At 43.2% G+C, this 7,014-nt stretch overlaps 1 pseudogene; it reads left to right on the top strand.

The window, feature by feature from the left end:
* Nucleotides 1-1,196: 1,196 nt before the first annotated feature.
* LOC102858389 lies at nucleotides 1,197-1,534 on the top strand (annotated as a pseudogene).
* Nucleotides 1,535-7,014: the final 5,480 nt, after the last annotated feature.

Genomic DNA, 7,014 nt, shown 5'->3' with positions numbered 1-7,014 from the left:
AAAAGCCTATAGAAAGTGAGCTAGTCAGCCAGGCAGATATTGGGGGATGGCACATGAACTCCAAACATCATGACTACAGAAAATGAGGCCTGTACCTCCAATCAAGCCTGACCAGTGGACTGTGAGGAAATGCAAGTTTGAGCAAGTGGGGTTGGATGACCTAGAAAGCCTGTTTTGTAGACTGGATGGACAGGTCCTAGAGATGGTCTCTGATGTCTGAAAGGACCTTGCAAGGTTTATAAACCCAGGGAGTTATTTGGCCCTGCCAGTCTCATGGAGCATTGATAATGTTCTAGTAGATAGGAGGAATGTGGCATCAGGATTGGAGGAAGACTCTTCAACAACCTTCGTTTCGCAGGTGGCACAACCTTGCTGGCTGAAACTGAAGAAGACCTGAAGTGCTTGCTGCAAAAGGTCAAGCACAGTGGTCTTCAATATGGATTGAAGCTTAACATGAAGGAGACAAAGATTTCCACCACTGGGTCAATTGGCAGCACCATGATAGATGGAGAAGAGATTAAGGTTGTGAACAATTACAGTTTGCTCGGGTCCACAATCAACACTCTTAACACGAGCAGTCAGGAAATCAAAAGACTAATTGCACTGGGAAAATCTGCTGTCAGGGACCTCTCCAAAGCACTGAAAATCAATGTTATCAGTCTAGAGACCAAGGTGGCCTAATCCAGGCCACCATGGTCTACACAATTACTTGCTATGCACCAGAAAGTTGGACAATGACTAAGGACGACAGAAGAAGAATCAATGCCTTCGATTTGTGGTGCTGAAGAAGAGTGTTGAGCATATCATGGACCGCCAAGAAAACAAATAAATCTGTCCTGAAGAAGGTGAAACCAAGCCTCTCCTTAGAGGCTAGGATTTTGAAGCTCCTTCTCACACACTTTTGGCACGTGGCCCGGAGATACCCATTCTTGGAGAAGGCTATCATGCTCAGAAGGGTGGAGACAGTGCAGGAGAGGATGACCCCAGATGAGATGGATTGATACAGTGACTGGGGTAATAGGAGTAGGTGTGTCAGAATTAGTGAGACTGGCTCAGGACAGGGCAGGGTTCAGACCTGCTGTACATAAGGTCGCTATGGGTCAGAGGCGACTTGATGGCACATAACAACAACGACAACAACAGATTTGAACTTGTGGAGATCAAAAGGCCCAGGACAGGGTCATGTTGCAGCAGTCATGTATCCTCAGTGCCAGGCTTGCAGTCTCCAGGCGCCTCGCACATCTGTGCCCGACGGGCTGCTGTCTGAGCTTACCCAGCAGCTGGCGAAGGCCCCCTGCAAACCGCCCCACTACATCGCGGTGCACGTGGTCCTGGAACAGCTCATGGCTTTTGGCGCGCTCTCTACAGCCCGCACATCATCGGCAAAATCGGTGGCGTGCGGAACCAGACCTACACCGAGCTGCTGTGCGGTCTGCTTCCCCAGCGCCTGCACATCAGCCCCGACAGGGGCTACACCATCTACTATGACATGAACGGGGCCAGCGTGGGCTGGTACAACTCCACTTGCGCCTGAGGGCCACCCTGGCCGGCCTTGGTCTGTAGTGGCCCTGCCCTTCAGGTCTCACGCCACTCCACGTCTCTGTCAGGAGAAAAAGGGGAAAAAAAGGTCCAGGGCACGTGGGATTGTCTCCATGAAAACAGATTCGGGGATTTGTTTGCTTGCTTGCTTGTTTGTTTTCCAGTGTAGCATTTACTGTGTTGGACAGAGCTGAGGTCCATCCAAATGGAGATCTGTCTTAAAAAATAAAATAATCCAGGCTTTTACCTCACCCTGACTGCCTTCCTCTGGGACTAGACATGCTCCTCTGTTCGAGTGTCTTTGATTCGGCCAGCATTCCCCCATGCGACACTAATGGTACAATAGAGGATTTTACTGGACGATCTTTCAGGCTTAGAATCAGGATATCATCCTTTAATTATTTACTATTAATTACATACTCTTTTTTACTATTAATGAAATACTATTTGTTATTCTCATTGCTGTTATGTACCACCAAATCAGACTGACTCACATCTGACCTGCAAGGGGTTTTCAGAGGCTGTAAATTGCATAGAAGGAAATTGCCTGTCTTTCCCAACGGAATGACTGGTGGATTTGAACCATATAACAACCAGCACAACTCCTTACCACTAGGCTTATAGTCAAACATATTTAAACATAGAAGAGAGAGTGTGAGAAGGCTAGGCTGACCAGAGATGTCCCATGATTTCTAAGCTGCTTCAGCTGACAAAATGGAATTTGTTTGAAGTCACTTTAGCCCTATCTCTGAGCAGATGATAACAGGGAATGCTTGTTCCCCCACTGCTGTCTTTCCTGGTATCTATGTACAAATCTCTCTATATCTCTACAGCTCTGGCTCCTCCTCTTCCAGCTAGTCCCAGCCTTCAGGGCAATTGTAAAACTTTGATTACAATCAAGACATCTCAAAGAATCTGAGCATCATGGACTTCTAGGTGCCATTGAGCCCACCCCTCTCCTTGCACAGACACAGACATTGAGGTCCAGAGAGAGAGAGGGCTGGCCTAAGACCATGCAATGTGTCACATAGCTCAGTGATCTTTCTGCCCCACCAAACTGTGAGGAAAGGCAATTACAGGGCCCTGACATCTTTAAGAAGGGAAAGGATGCCTTCTTTCCAAGGCCAATCAAGAATTAAGGGAGTAGGGCAGCCCCAGGAAAACAAATGAGCATTTGAACAGTACAAAAAAAGTAAGAAATAAATCTCAAAAGGTAGATCTTTCTCCTACTTTTCTCTTCTGGTCTCATCTCCAGACATTACCACTGCAAGTTTCCTGAGTATTTTTGAAGAGATGTTCTTTGCATACAGAGGGATAGATGTCTGTGTGCTGGGCACAGCTGAAATCACCTAAGGATGGTGGTGATTCATGGCTGTGGACCTTCCACAGATTTCCCCTTCACAATCCTGATGGGCCCTTGGGGTGCCTGCTCTGCCTCAGATCGTGTGTATGCCCTTCAAAAGCAACACATCTGCTAATGTGTTTCTGCATCATTTCCAATTAATCACACATCCAAGGAAATCATTCCATCATTGTATCTGAAGTGGACAGTCCTGGGTAAGTGGGGAACTGTGTTTCCTAGAGTTCTCTTCACTGTCAGGCTTCCCGTAGGAGTTGGCTGAAAGAGGTTTATGGTAGAAGAAGAGCAGTGACAATTCCTCTTTTGAGGTCAAGGTTGTCAGTTAGTTGAGGAGACGGATAGAAATAGTGCCTGTGTACATTCAGCTCCTGTTTCCAACCCCGTAGTCCAACTGACCACCACAGCATGACCATCAAGTGCTCAATGGCAAACCCTTATAGACAGGAGCGATACAGTCCTCATGGACTCCCCACACCCAGAGGGACCCCTTTACTGTCCCCTACAGCATTTGAATGGCCTGCTTCCTCAATCTGACTCCATTCCTCTAACTTTTCAACTCCCATTCTGAATGCTTATGTTCCCAATTATGTGAGGATGTGAACCCTATAGCAAATCTCCTATTTAATAAATTATGGTGAGCTTATTTTCCTGACAATTGCAATCACATTTTTTAAAAAATGGATTTAAAAAAAATCCATTCTTTTCTATTTTTAAAAACATTTACATTATGACGAAACATATACAATTAAGTATACTTGTAATTTCACTTATTTGAATGTACAATCCAATAACACCCATTGCATTCATCAGATTGTAAAACCATTACCATTATCCATTTTCAAACTTTTTCATTGCCCACGACAGAGTTCACAATGCCTTAAGCATTGGCTCCACTTTTCACCTTCTTCCAACCACTGGTTGTTGGTTTTGTTGTTGTTGTGCTACTAATAACTATTAGTCTCCATGTATTTGCCTATTTCATAAAAGCAAGACAAAAAACATCTGTCCTTTTTGTGTCTGACTTATTTTGCTTAGGGAGCTCTAGTGGTGTGGTCTGTAGGGAGTTGTGCTGCTAACTCAAAGGCAGCACATCTCTGGCAACTCGAATCCCCTAGAGGCTCTGAGGGCGAAACGTGGGCAATCGCCTCTTAAGCGATTTATAAACTCTGAAAAACCACCGGAGGGCCAGCTATTAACAGGTTCTAACTCTACGTCAGTGAATTTTTGCGTTCTATTGCACTCAACATGGTATTTTCCAAATCACAAGCGACTCAGTGGCACACAACAATAACATACTACGACAGGATTGGAAGCAGGAGTGGCATCCACTTCCTAAACAACATGCCTCCGGAAACTCTATGAACTTTGATAAATGTCAATAGTTGTAGAAAGGCTTCAGGCCTTTTGTTCACAGGGTCAATATGAGTTACGCTTGACTCAAAGACAGTCAACAACAACAACATAGCATGTATCAGGATTTCTCTTCATGGCTGAATGATATTCTGTTGTATGCATACACACATTTTATTTATACATGTTGATAGACATTTGACTTGTTTCTACCTTTTGGACCTTGTGAATAATACTACAATGAGTTTTTTGGTTTTGGTTTATTTTTGTTTTCTGAGTTCCAACTTTTAACTCTTTCTTTTTTGCTCCTTCAGATCTTTTTTGTATATTCCTAGGATCATTTGTTGAATCACTGCCTCATTATAATTGCTCCATCATTCCCTTTTTAAAAGGCTGCATATTCTTGCCTTTAACATCCTAGGATGTATTTTATATAAGTATTTGTTGTTATTGTTATTGTTGTGTACTGTGAGTCAGAACCAACCTGTAGTTGACCCTTGGGTGGATTTTCAGAAGCAGTTAATTAATTGCATGGGAGGAGATTGTTCATCCTTCTCCTGCAGAGCAGCTGGTGGCCTCAAACAATGTGCCTTCGAGATTACAACGTAGCTTTTTGCCACTAAGCTACCAGAGCTCCCTATATAATTATTACTATTGATCAATGCCTTTTATCATCCCATCCCATCAAATCCCCATTGCACCATTCTTATCACTTCACATGTATCCTATCGCCATCTATCCGCTAATCTCTGCTGCCACAGTTGTTTCCCCCTCTCCCATTTCTTTTGTTCCCTTTCCCCTCCTCCCTTGAATAGCTATGCATATCCTGTTGCTATTTGCTAATTGCAATAGCCATATTGCCCTTTCATCACTTTTTCTCAGGTTGATCCTCCCTTGTCCTGATTCTTTACATTGTTCATTGTCTGTACATTTTATTTCTGTTCTTCTCACCCCCTTCACCATCCAGTTACCCTCCTATTTTCACTGTAATGGTTTTATGCAGTATTTGTCCTTTTGTAACTGAGGTTTTTTCACTCAGCATAATGTCTTCTAGACTTCTCCATGTTGTGGGTTGTTGTTGTTAAGTGCCATCGAGTCATAGGCAACGCATAGCAACCCTATGAACAAAAGTCCTCAACACTTGTGTGACTTTCATCCTTTCTCCAGGTTCATAGGGTTCCTGGAGGCAAGCTATTAGGGAAGTGGATGCCACTTCTGCTTCCATGTTGTGTAGTATCCTATAAATTCTTTGTTGTTCTTTAGTGCTGCATAGTATTCCATTGTTTGAGTATATTGTAGTTTCTCTATCTATTCTTTTGTTGATGAGAACTTTTATTGTTTCCATTTTCTTGATGAGCACAGGTGTACATATTTCTGCTTGTGCCTCAACTCTGACTTCCTTGGAGTCCATTTCTAGTAGTGAAATAGCTGGGTCATGTGGGATAGCTATAATAAGCTTTTTGAAGAAATGCCAGACTGCCTTTCATGTGGTTGTACTACTGGGCATATGCCCTGAAGAAACCGGAACTTCCATAAGCAGATATATGCACACCCATGTTTATTGTTGTGTTGTTCACAATGGCAAAGAGATGGAAGCAACCCAAGTGCCCGTCAACAAATGAATAGATAATAAAGCTGTGGTAAAGTCACAAAATGGAATACAACATAGCACTGAAAAGTAAGGAACTCATAAAATATACAAAATGAGTTACCCTGGAGGACATTATGCTGAGTGAAATATCTCAGTCACAAAAGGACAAACACTGTATAATTCTACAGTTATAAAACAGGACTGACCTGGGGGTTGGAGGAAACTAAGAAAAGAGGGGGTAAATAATGAACACTGTATTTGAACAGATGAGGGAAAGAATTCTTTAAAAGGAATATATCATCGGGCGTTATTTGCATGACAACAGTCCGGAATAAGAGGTGCATAGCAAGGTAGGCTGGGGTGAGGGAGAGGGAGGAAATTGTGCAACAATGAATTAATTTTTTAAAACAGAAAAGTAACCTGGGGCAGGTAGGGAGGAAAATGTGCAAGAATGAATGAATGGAAATCTAAGTTTTCTGTACACTTTTGTTAAATTGTTGTTCATTGCCTTTGAGTTGAGCAGGAGTCATAGTGACCCTGTGAACAAACGGGTTGAAGGCCCTCTTCAACTATCGACATTTATCAAAGTTCATAGAGTTTCTGGAGACATGTTATTTAGGAAGTGGATGCCGCTCATGCTTCCAAATCTGTCATAGTATGCTATTGTTTTTATATGCCATTTAGTCACTTGGGATGCATAGCGACCCTATGTATAGCAGCTCTGAACCCTTCCCTGTCCTGAGCCGGTCTCACTAAACTCTGACACACTAACTCCCATTGCCCCAGTTACTGTATCAATCCATTGGGGTCTCCTTCTCCTGAGCTGTTTGTCCACCCTTCTGGCTATGATGTCCTTCTCCAAGGACCAGTCTCTGCTGGCCACATGCCCAAAGTAAGTGAGGCGGAGCTTCAAAATCCTATCTTCCAAGGAAAGACTTCGCTTCACTTTCTCCAAGACAGACCTATTTGTTTTCTTGGAAGTCCATGGTATGTTCAAGACTCCTCTCCAGCACCACAACTCAAACAAACTTTTGTTAAATTACAATTAAAAATGATAAAAAGGAAAAAAGAAATGACAGACTGCCTTTCTTGTGGTTGTACCATTTTACAATCCCATCTGCAATGCATGACAGTCCTAATCTCCCCACATCTTTGTCAGCATTCCTTGTTTGCT

This window comes from Elephantulus edwardii, unplaced genomic scaffold (assembly GCF_000299155.1).
Source record: "Elephantulus edwardii isolate Elephantulus edwardi_28Jun2011 unplaced genomic scaffold, EleEdw1.0 scaffold00149, whole genome shotgun sequence".
Lineage (NCBI taxonomy): Eukaryota > Metazoa > Chordata > Mammalia > Macroscelidea > Macroscelididae > Elephantulus > Elephantulus edwardii.
This window is presented reverse-complemented; position numbering and strand designations above follow the sequence as displayed.